Consider the following 15,610-nt stretch of genomic DNA (forward strand, 5'->3'; position numbering starts at 1 on the left):
TCTTGAAATCATAGTCGTCCTCGACTATGGTGTAGAGAAGATAAAGCATATTCATGAGTCCTTTTCTTAGCGGGTAGAGGATCCCTATGTTACCCTACGACATCATTCCACAATGGATGACTAGTCCATTTGGCGCTTGAGAGCCTGAGGCTGCCGCAAGCATGTTTGCCCATTAGTCCTATCAATCTTCCATAGTAGAGTGACAAGCTCTACTTGGTGTTTTGGAGACGTCGTCTCCGCAAACTTGATCTAAGCATGCATACTACTTCATTTTTGTGCACACTAAAGAAAAAGAGAGTCTTATAAGACAAAAAATTTGTTTATTTTTAACATTTTGTACATTTTCTTACTCTTGGGAAGCATTGTAAGCATTGACAAGGTTTAGGTTATCCTTTAATTGTATGCCTTGCATCCATTTATCATCTTCAAAAGGATAATTCTTAAACTTAATAAGATATTGTCAGATAGTCTTACCACCTCTTAGTACCTTGTCTTCATGTTGGAGAATAGACTCGGGCTGCAGCACCTCCTCTTGGTCCTCGATCTCCGGTGGGTCTTCAGTAGTTGGTTCTTGAGGTGGCTCTCCTTTGTAAGGCTTTAGTAGGCTCACATGGAAAGCATTGTGTATGAGCCAATGATTGGGCAACTTGAGTTGATAGGCCATCTCATTCATTGGCCTAAGAATCTGGAAGGGACCATAGTACCTTTTTTCTAGTTTAGCATAGTACTTTTGGTGTGCCATAGGATTCTTGCCTGTCGTGTGCCTTAATCGAGCCTTGGGAAACTTTAATAAGACCCAATCATTTTCTTTAAAGGCTTGAGCTCTTTTGTGCTTGTCAGCAGCAACCTTTTTTCTTTGCTGTGAGATAGAGATAGCATCCTTAATCTTTTGAAAAGATTCTTGTAGGTCTCGGCTATACTCATCTGCAGCGAAGATCTTCCCATGTACCTTAAGTAGCAAGGGACTTTTTGATCTCCCCTCAATTACCTCGAAAGGTGCTTTTCCCGTGGAAGTATGTACAGTATTATTGTAAGCATATTCAACTAAGGGTAAGTACTTCTCCCATTGGGATCTTTGATCGACTTCCGTTACATAGGCTTTTAGTAGATTGAGAATTGTTAGGTTAGCTATTTCACTTTGGCCATGTGTTTGTGGATGATAGGCCGAAGAGAAGTTTAGCCTTGTCCCTGAATTCTCAAAGAGACCCTTCCAGAAATTATTGGTCATTCTAGGATCTCTATCCGACACTATGGACATTGGCAAGCCATGGTACTTGAAAATTTGTGAAATGAAGAGGGTTGCCATTTGATGGGCTTTGATAGTCTTTTTGACAGGTATAAAATGAGCTTGTTTACTGAACCTGTCTACTATCATCCATATTCCCGTATTCCCATGGATAGACATAGGCAATCCAAATATAAAATCCATGGATATGCTCTCCCATGGTGAATTAGGGATTGGCAAAAGTTGAAGCAATCCAAGTTACTTCCCTCTATCAAATTTTGTCTTTTGGCATACCACACATTTAGAAACATATTCTTGTATGTTCACTTTCATGGTAGGCCAATAGAAATATGTTTCAATTCCCTTTAAGGTAGACTGAATCCCTCTATGCCCCGCATAAGGTGGAGCATGAGATTCATACATTACTTTCTCACGTAGTGAGTTAGTAACACATAGAGAAGATAACTATCTTGTAAAGTAAATGGTTGTTCTTTCTTCCCTAATGCAAGGGCTGAAATCACATCTCTAAAATCAGGATCAATAGCATACTCATCTATCATTGAAGATAGATCATTGTGAGTTTCTATGGAAACCGCATTCACTCTCGGCCGTCTTGAGAGTGCATACGCTTGCCAGCAATGTGAGAAATATAAAAATTAAATTGCGAAAGGAAATTTTCCCACCTCATTTGTTTGTCGGAGAGCTTGGTCTGTGTCATGAAGTACTTAAGACTTTGGTGATCCGTTCGCAGAATGAAAGGAGTCCCCAATAAATAGTGCTTCCATGAGTCTAAGGCATGTAGAATTGCAACAAGGAGTTCCTTTTCATATATGCCTAGAGCTTGCTCAACAGGGTCGAGCCTTCGACTTTCATAGCCTATAGCGTGCCCTTCTTGGAGCAAAACAGCTCCAAAGCAATCACCACAAGCATCACATTGGACCTCAAATGGTTTTGAGAGATCCGGTAGTGTAAGCACAGGTTGAGAGATAAGCTTTTCTTTAAGATTTTCGAAAGCATTGTTCTCCTTCGCAGACCATGTGTACCTAACGCTTTTCTTTGTTAGGTCATGTAATGGTCCCGCAATTTGTGAGAAGTTTTCTATGAAGCGTCTATAGTATGCACACATACCTATAAAGCTTCTTAGTTCATGAAGATTCGTTGGTTTAGGCCATCCTTTTATTACCTCTAACTTTGATGGATCCATTTGGATGCCATTTTGAGAGATAATGTGACCTAAATACTGAATCTCTTGCAAGAAAAATTCACTTTTCTTTCAATTAACATAAAGTTTATTCTCTCTTAAAACTTGAAATATTACATGGAGGTGTTGCTTGTGTTCGTCTAATGAATTAGAGTAGATGATAATATCATCAAAGAACACTCCAGTGAAGGTTGGATGAGTCCTGAACAGCTTCTCCATCAAGCGGTTGAATGTGGTTGGTGCATTGGTCAAGCCAAAAGGCATGACAATGTATTCGTAAAGACCAAATGTGGTGCGAAATGCGGTCTTTACAATGTCTTGATCAACTATCCTTATTTGATGATAGCCACTTTTTAGGTCAATCCTACTGAAGTAGGTTGATCCTTGTAGCTTATCAAACAGGTCTTCTACCCGTGGAACACGAAACCTATTCTTGATAGTGATCCTATTTAGTGCTCTATAGTCGACACACATACGATATGTGCCGTCTTTCTTCTGCACTAATAGCACCGGTGAGAAAAATGGAGATGAGCTAGGCCTAACCATGCCCTTCTTAACTAACTTATGCACTTGCCGCATAATCTCCTCTTGTTGAGCTTGAGAAACTGTATAAGGAGGTTTGTTAGGAGGTGAACTTCCTGGAAGAAGTTCAATTGCATGGTCATCATTACCTCGTTTAGGAGGTAACTCACAAGGGATGTCGTCAATAAAAACATCTTGAAACCCCTTGAGAAAATTGGATAACTCTAATTCCTTTTGGTTGCTTTTATTTTCTTTTGCTAAAGCATTAGGTTCATTTTGAGAATCTTTAACAAAAATCATGTACACGGAAATAGAGCTCTTTATTGACTTGTTTAAAGCTGCTGTATGTACAATGGGGATAGTGTTACCCATTTCCTTAGCATCTATATACATGTATTTTCCCTGAACTTAAAGGAGATTCTCCTTTCAGAAAATTTAACATTGGCAGACAGGCGATCAAACCATGGTGCCCCTAGGATTACATCCTCATGCTTGAGAGGAGAGATAAAGAAGTCCTCTTTGTCCACATAGCTTTGGACATGAAGCCTGAATTTCCCAATTAAGGGAGTGACTGAAGCTTCTTGCCCCTTGAAAGCACTGTCTGCGCGTAGGACATGTCCCATCTCATAGGCTTGTATGCCTAGCTTGGTGGCCAACTCTATAGATATAAAATTGTGAGTAGAACCAGGGTCAAAGAGAATAAAAGCATCATGTTCTCTTACCTTTCCCCACGCATGGCATAGAGGAGATCCTTTGTGGTGAGTTTGGTGAGTCTCCTCCTCTTGGATTTCAACCAAGGTAGCTCTAGGAGGATCTTGGCGGTTGTTCTTTTGGGGACAAGCACGGTATGCATGCCCTTGTTCACCGCACTTGAAACACCGGTTATCCTTGCGATAACGCTCAAGCTCTTCAGGAGATAGTTTGTTTTTACCTTTGTAAACTCCCTTCTCTTTAGCTTTGTTGGAGTTGCCCTTAGGAGACTTCTGGACATTGTCCTTCCCCTTAGGCTCGTTGGAACCCTTGTTTTTTGTGGGCTTATTATTTCTTTTAGCCCCCGTTTGGAAATTGATTCTAGAGGCCACCATAGTATGGTGTATTACCGCCGATATGGTACGTGGCCTTTGGGAGTTGACATACTCCGCCATTTCTTCGGTTAAGTCCGCACAAAATTGTTGCTTTTGCTCTCCAAAATCCAACTTTTTGAAGACAATGGCTTTGAGTTGTAGGTCCCAAAACTTGTCTACATATTTGTGGATGGATTCATAGGGAGAGAGCTTTAAGCTTCTCCATTCGGTGAGTACCTTGTCTTTGGCATCGGTGGCCAAAAACTGCTTCATAATGGAAGCTCTTAAAGCTTTCCATGTTCGCGGAGCTTCACCGTTGGCTCGTAGGCTAGACCACCATTGCCTGCGGACTTTTGAAAGTGCATAGCTACATGGCGTAGCTTAGAGGACTCCGTGAAGCCCTCATCTGCAAACCCTGCATCAAACTGATGGATAAAGGCCAAGACTTTGTCCGTAGCACCAAAGGTGCCATCATAGGTAAGGAAAGAGATGCTCTTCCCTCCCTCTTTGAACTTCTTCAGCTTGGACGACCTCTTCCATGCGGCATAGGATTTCCTATGGCCTCTTCTTTTTGATGGTTCAAAGTTTGCACCATCACTTTCTTCAGAAGGTGAAGAATTTGAAGAAGGTAGAGAAGAGGGTGACCTCTTTCTCGCCTTTTTCTTGTCTTGATCTTCGTCGTCTTCACCCTCACTTTCATAAGAGGAAGGGGATGAAGAAGATGGAGAAGAGGGTGTCCTCTTTCTCGCCTTGTTCTTCTCTTGCTTTTTATCATCCCTCTTTGAATTATGGTGTGGAGAAGGGTGCGATGGTCTTCTCTGCTTTGGTGGTGATGGAGAGCGTTTAGCTCGCCGTCTTCGCGGAGTCATCTCCGCCGAGGTGGCGGGAGACTCACTTCTTTCTCGTTCCTTCGGTGGAGGCTCTTGTTTCTCCTTTGGGAAGGATAAGCATCATCAAGAAGTAAATTCTTGAGCCCTTCGTATGGATTCTCTTCTTCTTCCCGAATCGGAGAGAGACCTCTTTTGGAAGTCTCACAAAGAGGCTTCTTAGGTGTTCTCTTGTCATGGTGGTGAGCTTGGAGAATCCCATGAGCACGGAGCTGCCGTTGCACTTCACTTTGGAGAGATGGATTGCCCATGGCTTGTTGAAGCCTAGAAACAAGATAGTTAACAAGCATCGGAGCATCATTAGTACCTTGCTCATTAGCAAAATCAAAGTTATCAACATTAATTTCACTCTCTTTACTATTGTCAGCCATTCTAACAACTTTTAGGTGTAAACATTTTAGGTGTACTTTGGCACTTCAAGCCCTAGTTGCTACTCCTCTTTACCCCTTTAGAAAAAGCACTCAAGCTACTGTACCCATGGCTCGAATACCATTAATTGCAAGGAATAGAAGAGAGGGTCGTTCAACACCAAAACAACACCGGCTCCTGTCAAGCTTCTAATAGCTCAATAGTGGTTAAACGCCCCGTAGGACTTTACTATTAAGACCATAGCTCTCGACGGTGATTCCCCGTTAACTGCACGAAGGCAAGCGCACTGCAAGGCTGAAAAATCCCTATTCTACTTACTCACAGGCAATTAATAATACCAACCATTTATAGCTAGCTTGAGGACCTCCCTTCTTGAGCAAGAAAACAGAAACCTTGTGCTCTGATACCAATGTAACCTTTAATGGCCTAAAAACTTGTGTGTAGTGGAAATTAACATGAACATAGTGGGCATTTCATTAGAATAGATTCCTAATGAGAATTACAAGAGTGCTTGGGTGGAGAGAGCAACAAAAAGCATAACACCTAGTTAGATAGCATGAACAATACTTTCAAAAGAGAGAGAAATCAAGCTATTGACAACAGTTGAGGACCGGATTTGCATGGAGCCGGTCCCCCCTCCAAAAGGCTTTGTATTATGGTTTCTCCCATCAAGAGAGACATTGTACAATACAATTCTTTGTGTTCCTTCAAGACTAGCTAGTGCAATGAAGATGAAAGCTTCATGCACTAAGCAAAACACTTAGCAAACACAACATCAATTATCCCCAGTCTCAGACCCAAGACCTCACACACCTTCAAAGATGGTGAGAGCTAGCAGGGTATGAGAGTAGATTGAGAGGAAGAAGGAGTATTCTTACGAGAAAGATGTACATCTCCTCACATAATCACTCATATTAGCATATCTTAGCTTAGTAATTAGCATGGTAGAGGAGATGAGCATGCATTGAAGCTTCACTCTTGGTTGGATTTGCATCACAAAGCCAAGAGTTGTTGGTGTAGGCCTCCCTTCTCACAAGCTTGGAGTAGGTGGTAAGCTTTCCATTAAAGCTTGAGAAGGAGAGAGAGTCTTCTTTTCTTCACACATGAGATTGTGTGAGTGTGTGTGTGATAATGCCTTGCAAAAATCAGCCCCCTCTCTCTCTTGGGCAACCCCTCTTGCTATTTGATCTTTCTACCCTCTCATTGGACCTCCCTAGGGCTAGCCAATGACAATCAAGGAGCATAAGTGATAGCCTTTTGACATGTGTCCCCCTTTCCCCTTTTGTGAGAGCTTTATGTAATTTAATAATTCAACTAAACTCTCATTGGACCCCTTTGGCTCTTGGCCAATAGGAATCAGGCAAGCCATTGGGCTGGTGAATGCTCATTGGACCCCTTGGGAGACTGTCCAATAGTCTTCTAGAGGACTTAATTCTCATTGGTTCTTTTATTAAGTGTTTTTAAATTAATTAAACTTGATTTACTCTAGCCTAATTCTCATTGGTCCACCTCCAAGGCCATCCAATAGGAATTGGGTACACCTTGTGGGCATCTAGCCTAGGGAGCTGACATGTGTCCCTCATTCCCTTTGTGTAAAGGGAGCATCATGTGTATAATCAAAGGCACTTTTTTCCCTTTGATATATATGGGTATTTGAGACCCTAACTTTAGGTTTTCACTAATGTTTTTTGTGTGTTTTTCCTTACTTTCAATAAATGGATTCTGGATCTTGTGTTTGCTAACACTTAGCTTCAAGAAGTTTGGCTTGCAAATAAAAAGAATCAAGGGCCTCCATACAAAGTGGACGCTTGCTTAAGGATGCGCAAAGAGCACTAAAAAGTGAAATCCTTCCATGCTATGCTTTTTCTTATCTTTACATGTCTTTCCTTTCTTGAATTAAGTGAATTTTCTTCAAAGCTATGGTTCCTTTCATTTTCAAAATGCTAGACATACATGAAAGTTTCAACACTTTGCTTTGTGAATATTAAGCTTATATTAAATTTGGTTTTATGTGTGCTAATCATGATAATTAGCCTTGACCTTAGATTAATGTAGGATCATTGCTTGTTAGCCGTAGAATCCTAGTGATTGTCTTAATACTCCACTCATTTCTAACATGAGTGTCAATAAAAAGTAGCAAAAATGCTACTAGACACATGAATTTTTTTTTTCTATGTTATATTGTGTCTTTATTAGGCCTAGCACCTTAATGGAACTTGGTAGGCGAGGGGAAGCACCTTGGCTCGCTTGGTCAAGGCCCTAAAATGATGCCTTGGGATGATAGGGGTTAGTTGTCGTGTTGGTAGGCTAGTAGACGTTTGGAACACCTCCTTGAGGGTTCAATGAGCCAAGAGTCATAGCTAGACTTTCCTTGGGGTGGTCTCCTTGTGATGTACTTTAACTTTTTTTGTTAAAACTTAAAAAACAATCTTCCATGAGATTCAAAAAGCTAAGTGACAATGTATTAATAGATTAGGAGATTCTTTGTGGCCCATAGACATGATAGACTTGGATGCTTTAGTAAGATTGGACATATGGTTTTTAGGCTAGTAGGTTTATGAACTTGCATTAGCCTAGGGTCATAATTGATTGCTTGTGCTACATGCATAAATCTTAAATTTTTAGTGGTATAATCTTCATGATAGTCTAGGTGTTTTTTTTTTTGCTTCATATGGTTTAATTTTTGGCTATGATGGATCCATCTTTTAGAAGCAAAAAATCACTTTGCATGATTGTTCATTGCACTTCATGTTTTATTCATCTTTGTTGGCCTTTGATATTTATGACTTGTCTTATGTTTTACAACTCAACATTCCCAAGGACATACTTTCAACCATGTCACCATGCCTTGCTTCAGCAACACACAAGGACTTGCACCAAATTAGGAGGGGAAAATGTTAGCTGTTTAGCTATGGTAGACACAGGCTACCGTTATGTACCAGGTTGGGGATGTGCTATGGATGTGCATAATATTTCTTATTCACATTGTATAAGGTCTTGGGCTCATTTAGGAGTTCCACATTGTATAAGCTAGAGGGCTCAACTTAATCCCATAGTAGAAAGGCTTGGAGTACTTGCCTTTATAAGAACCCCTTTTATGCAAAGAGGATTCATTCTTGAGTAGTCATTCATGAGAGCTCACTCTTGTGTGCTCACTCTATGGATGGCCTAGCCTTGAGCTTAATGCCCATGCTTAGAAGAAGGCTAGTGCTAATCCTTTGTAATTAGAGTAGCTCTTCTTGATTAATCTAATCTCTTTTTGGCTCATTAATCTTATCTTCTGTACATTTCATTAATGTCATAAAGTAGTTTATACTCTCATGATATGAGAGAGGTCATGACTTTTTTTTTTGATCCAACTCTCTTCTACCCATGAGAATTTCAATTAGTTGATGATTTCTCTAATTCTCTTGATTAGTGTAGTGTGTGTTCAGTCTTGGTCATGTGATTAGGCTTTGTGCCTAATTGTATGCTTAAGTGTGTGAGGGTTTAAGAGCCTTGAGCTTAATGCTACTTGTTTATGATATGATTAGAGTACCTTGGTTGACATGTGATGATTGGGGAGGCCACCTATAATGCAATTAGTGTATGCTTTGGTCATGGATGTTTGTGTTGATTGTGCTCTTATAAATCGATAAGATTGGCAAGTCAAACTTTGGTGGAATTGGTGTGTGTAGGAGTTATGATTGATTAGTGATTAAAGTGTGATTAGAGTTAGTTTTGGCATGGCTAATCTCTATTGGCATTGGAGAGGCATTCTCTTGAATCCTCTTATTCATTGTGTTCGCTTTTGTTTTATGCTGGTAGATCCTAGTTCTTAAATGGGTTTCTTGGTCATATATCCTACTTGCAAGGATGTTGTTTGGTGACGCCCTCATGTTTTTGATGTAGTCTCTGCTGGTTTAACTGTTGATGGTGCATCTTTCATTGCAGATCATAAATGGACAATATGTAATATGTATTTTGAGGCATGGTAGGTGTTGGTGGTAGTGGTGCCTCCATGATGGCACCCCGAGAGATCTCCTTGGTGATGGGGAATTCGAGCCCCACCCTCATATCGACAATATATTTGGTATGTTTTTGGTTGATCTACTTCGCATATAATAAGCATCTCAATAAAAATATATACCTTCGACACAAAAGATTCTTGTCCAAAGATCATTTTCTATGCCAAAGAACACAAACTAGATATTTCAATGGAAAGGTCAAGAGTGAACAATGTCCAAAACGGATGACACCCTCAAATATATACCTAAAGTGGACCAAAGGGCCCAAAATTGATCCAGAGTTAGAGCTTACAAGGGATGGAGATAATGACCGCGATCTCAAGGATGACCCTCTCTAACTCCCTCTATCTCTGTATGGTTTTCTTTGGAGTATTTGGAAAGATTTGAAGATCGCTCATCTTCTTGATCCTATGCACTTATTCAAAAACGTAGCCCACTTTTTGTGGAAACATCTTATTGGTGTGAAAGACATAGAAGCACCTTGAAACGACTTAAAAGATCAACATTACAAACAAAACTTGTGGCCCCATGTTGAAGAGATGGGTCAAAAAGAATATGCACTTGCACTATGGGTGCTTACCTCCGAAGAGATTGACACAATTAATCAAAGAATACAATCTATCCACACACCCACATGATATGGTGCCTCATTGAAGAATATATTCACTATGGATGACACAAATCTTTTGAGCTTAAAGACACATGATTGGCATAATTTTATCAAGGTAACCAACTATGCCATTAGTTGTAGCAAGTCCTTCCTCAAACCAAGAGGTACTAATTTGATTGTAACTTGATACATGTAGCATGTTAAAATCTATGGGAATTCTAGAGGGGCTTGTTTGCCAAAGAGCACAACCAGAGGATTCAAAGGCCGAGTGATGGGTGCTTGGAGAGTGCATGTATTACCTTTTAGAGTACCTTGAGCGTGTTGACATAGTTTCTCCTCGGAGATGGACAATGGAAGAGTCTCCTACATTGTTAGATGAGGTTTTATGTGGCAAAGGACAGATTGCTTGAACATATCCATGTTTTTTATTTACAACTCATCGTGTATGGAAAGATTTTTCAAAGAGTACCAGGAAGATTGCAACCCACAAAGAAGGTGAAGGGCTAGCAAAGCTACCAAGACTGAACCTCCCTCCATTCTTTCATGGTTATCTAAATGTATCAGAGATGGAATTCTAGAGGGAGAAGACATCACCAATGAGCAGAGAGAGATTGGATTTGGTTGTGGTAGACAAGTATTAATTCTTCTATGAATGTATATTTACAAAGTTGTTTGAATTTCTCTATGAATGTATATTACAAGGTTGTTTGAATTTCTAATATTCTTACTTGGAGTTTATATACCTGCTGGCTCTGTACTTTTAGGTATCCATGTATAGCAACATGTGGGCCTATGGACAACACCTTTGAGTTGACAAAATTGATCAACAATGCATTACTCAAGAGTCTTGCATTGTTTCATCTTTTAGGCAGCAATCACGCACAAGTGCAAGATATACAAACCCTATCGATGAGGAGCTTGGCTATGTGGGAACCGGAGTTGGTATTTATGAACTCAAATTTCATGTTTGCAAAGAGGTAATACAATTTTATAGATATACAAAAATGGATGCTATTAACTTCAAAGTTTCTTTTAAATCATTTTGAATATCTTATGTTAAAACAGATTGTACTGGAGATTGATTGGTTCTGTGTTGAGTATAAAGGGGCTATAGCCACAATGAGACAAGAACCACCTAGTTTTTGGAAAGTTGACTCTATAAAACCATTGCGGACAACACAAGAACCATATATTTTACTGCCACATTGTGAGCAGGCCTTCTTGTACAGTTCTCCAGATTCTCTCAGTCCATGGAGGTAAGTCGTGCCTATCAATCCTCAAGGACGTCGGATATTTGACACCACCAACTCCTGACGCATTCCCATCTCCTAAAAACATCAGCACATGATGACCACTCTAACAAAGAAGAGAGAGACACTGATGTAATGGACGATGAAATAGAAGATATGGCCTTGGAGTTAGACATTGAGCCTTCATGTGAGCCTAATCCGTCCTTGATCGGTTTGCCAGACACACTCTCTCTCTCTCTCTTGATGCAAACTTGATAGGCTGAAGAGATTTTTGAAGCTATGAAGGGCGATGAAGAGATTGAATTGATAATTGATCTCTTTGTGAGTTTGACTGAACCCTAAAAAATAGAGTACCACAAAAGAGACTGAGCACTCTATCCATTCAAAATCATGAATACTCAAACTCTAAATTGGTAAGAACAAACTCCTCTACTTTATTTTTTTAATCAAATAGAATTTGGTACAACATATTTTTATTATTTTTATGTGGGATCATTGGTATGGGACACCGGCTCTTGCGGTAGAGGCTAGCCCACTGGCTGCAGGTCCTCAGGCTTAGGGGTGAGCCCATATTGGCTCTATGGTTTGGAGGTGAGCCTGCTGATGTCCACCCATTACGTATCTAGGACTCTGCACACTCGTATTGGTGTGGGCTCATTGGCATGGGGCACTGACATTTGCGATAGAGGCTAACCCACTGGCTGCAGGCCCTCAGGCTCGGGGGTGAGCCCATATTGGCTCCATGGTTGGGAGGTGAGTCTGATTTTCGTCCATTATGTGTCTAGGAGTCTACACATTGATACTGGTGTGGGCTCATTGGTACACGACATCGGCTCTTGCGGTAGAGGCTAGCCCACTCACTGTAGGCCCTCAGGCTTGGGGGTGAGCCCATATTGTCTCTAAGGTTGGGAGGTGACCTTGATTCAAGATAAATCCTTAAACACTTTCAATGCACCTGACATTGGTATCAGATCTCTATGCATGATTTGGCTTTGCAAACTCAAAGGAAGAACCTAAAGAAGAACCCTAGAAGAACCAAGAACCCAAAGAACCTCTCCCAGTTTTTTTTCCTGAAGAATCTTTGAGCCCCAATGATGGACTTACCAGACCCCACCTCACATGCCATGTCTTTGAAGGAAGACTAACATTGGATACACCCAAACCCATATCTTGAGTAACGAGATCTACTTGCCTCTTATGCGGATATGGAAGGAGTTGGCATTAGGAGAAATTTGGACTCAATTTTGGGCCCTGTAAGAAATACCAACTCAACATAGAGAGATGTAATTGTGAAAATATGAAAGTAGTTTTTTGGAATTCTGTTTCTCATAGTTCATACGTAAAATTTTGCTCAATCGTTGCCAAAGAATTGGTCTAACGATAAGGCTATGGCCTCTCAACCTACGAGTTTTGGGCTCAAATCCCCATTGGGTCACACTCTAGAGGGACACCTTGTGCTCAATTTGTGTTCATGTTGCTAGGGCTCTTGCCCTTGGACACTCAAGTGCATTCTCCTCTTAGGGTGGATCACCCTAGGAGGAGGTTCCTACCTTGTTGCTACGAGTTCTCTCTGTCGTTCCCAACACATGGTGCATCGATTAGGTGGCCATGGTGACGCCTACACTGGCTCTTGCCCTATGGTACACGGACCTTGCCCGACCATGTAACATGGTTAATATTTGGAAGGGATAATCACCTCCCCCTGTGGGATCTTTGGTGTGTCAAAAAAAAGAAGTTTGCTTGATCATTGAAATGCATGCTCGTACAAAATACTTTTCGAGAGCCCAACTTGAGTGTGCACAAAAATCCATGTCTCTGAATCTTAATGAGTGATGGGATGTGCGATGAGAGAAAATACATAAGATAAGTTTTCAAACTATAAAAAAATACCACGGATGCATCCAAAACATCCAAAAACGTTGAAATCTGATGTCTCTAGCTCAAGATATAGTCTTTTTAAGCCTAGGGCCTCATGAGGTTAGAACCAAGTGAATAGAGACCCAAGAGACACCTCATGGCCTCTATTTGCTTGGTTCTGACTCCAGCATTCCAACTTTTTCAGCATCCCAACATTCGATTATTGTATGAACATTTGTCCAAGATTAAAGAAAGTACTTGCTCTAGCAACAAAGCAAGGGGGCCCTTGAGGGTTGGGACCCAACATCCCATTGTGGTCTCTTTTCTCTCTCTTTCTTTTAGTTTAGTTCAATTCTTTCAAGTGAAGTTGGTGTCCCTAGTGTTTGTGCGGAGTACTATATCCAAGCTAAATCAGTTTTCAACCCTGAGCAATTAGCATTTTTTCAATTTTCAGCCTTGGCATTGTATTCTACTTGTATGTTTATTTTTTTACCCAAACATTGTATTAGATCCACCAAGATTGTATCAATTTGCTCTCATAGGTCATTTTGGTTGTTTTTAGACATTTAATACAACATTTCATTTCTCTCTCTCTCTCTCTCTCTCTCTCTCTATTGCGAGTAATTAATAACCGTGTATTGTCCCTCCTGTGTTGTAATAGCTTTCATTGCCCGACTTTTTTTTGGTCCCATCTCTCTCCAAACTTGTGCTGCAACTAAGCAATCACAATCTTTTTGTCGATATCTAGTTGATCTCTGTGTTACAAGAAGATAGAATGGAACAAGGGAATATTTATAAAGCATTTAAAACAGCACAAAAATACGTACGACCAAAGTATGTGGAGTTGAGGCATGTACAACTCTAGTAGTTTCCCTATGTGCTAGCAAAAAAGGACACCGTCTCCAATGGGCACAACCTACCCATCCACGTCAATATTGCGGGTCACATTGTACGAGCCGACACAGGCCCAAAACGGTCCCTAGTAGTCAGAACTTGGTCTTGTGGTGAGGGTGTGGCAGATGCGTGGGACCCGAACTGAGAGGGTGTCGATGTCGATGTGACATCGAGACCAAAGAAGGTCCCGAGGCCGTAGAGGTACACTGTCGGACTTGTCAAGAAGGAACACTACGTGCATAAATTAACAAAAAGATAATTAGATCAATGTTTAGGAAAAAAATATATTCTATAATAAATACCAAACTAATACCGTGTGTCTTGATCCTACTATGTGACCTGGCCGCTAAGTGGTCTGTACTGTCGAGACGAAGCAATGATAACTGGCTCTGGAAGAGGGGTCCTAATATTATCACGAGTGTATCATGTTTTGGTGAGACAAAATGATATACTGAAGTGCACAATATATATATTTATATACATACATACTTTATATAAAAAGAGATTCAACCTGTGTGTTGCTCCTACTAAAGGGTCTTGAGAAGGGCCCTCTTCTAGGCATACATGTCTCAAGACCTCTTGAAGCTGGTGTAGGGTCGCCTCCAACTCCTTGTTGGGGAGCTATTTGTAATCTATGATGTCCTCTTCTATTTGTTCCTCAGAATGCCGGAAACTCATAACATGATCTTCAATGTCAGTTTCGTAGTCCAACTCGACCTGAGGTGGGAGCCATCAAAATGATTTGTTTGAATATTTTAGGTTTTAGTCAAAGGTAAAACGATTCACAAAGCTTCTTTAAAGAAATTTTGTCACTTATCTAAATGATACATGCTTATGAAATAGGTTAGTCAGTACCGTACTATTATGATTGGACACACATTGGCATGGTTGTATGCATCTATCCTTGAGGAGCAGTTGAGCGGTTGGGCAGAGAGGGTCAGGGTCAAAGAGCTCTAGGCTATTTTTGGTAGATGTAGAGACAAGGTGGTGCACCTCTCACATCAAAATAGATCCTCGATAAGGCTAGGACTAAGATCTATCATAGAGGACAATGGCGATTGAAATTTGCTAGCACTCAAAGATGAAAATATTGGCTATCTTGGGCTGAAAATGCTGGCCTTTCAACATACAACCAGAAGCTCCCCAGACATCTCAAGATGCATCGTTTGGAGGTTTTGTGGCATACAACAAAATGCTCCCTAGACATCCCATCTGCGTCATTTTGAGGTATTCAAGCATACAATAAATGATCCCCAGACATTCCTTCTGCGTTGTTCCGAGGTTCAGACAATACCAAAACAACATTTCTCACTACTCCACCCGAGAGAAAATCACCAAGCATTGAAACCACTATTAAAACTAAAGTCAAACAATTCAAATTGGCACCAAGATAGGTTTAAAACATTTACCATCAATTTCAAACAAATTCTAAATAGAATTATTTATTAAGTTCTCAAGAAAAATTCAAAAAACTGCTAATTCAAGCGCAAAAAGTATTCTTGATATCAGTTGATCTCAAAAGCCTCGGTTTTTTTTGCTATAGCTATGTAGACACATGGAGAGTCTCTTGAGAAGACCAGACAATGGGAGACATTCATAGAGGGAGAACTCTGACTTTTTTAGAGCAAGGAATCAACAGCTAGATGAGCTTTCTTCACAACAGACTTCGGAACGCACTTATACCAAAGGTATATTACTTGATAGAGCCATTGAGCTTGGGGGAG

Source organism: Adiantum capillus-veneris, chromosome 20 (assembly GCF_014529385.1).
Source record: "Adiantum capillus-veneris isolate H3 chromosome 20, ASM1452938v2, whole genome shotgun sequence".
Lineage (NCBI taxonomy): Eukaryota > Viridiplantae > Streptophyta > Polypodiopsida > Polypodiales > Pteridaceae > Adiantum > Adiantum capillus-veneris.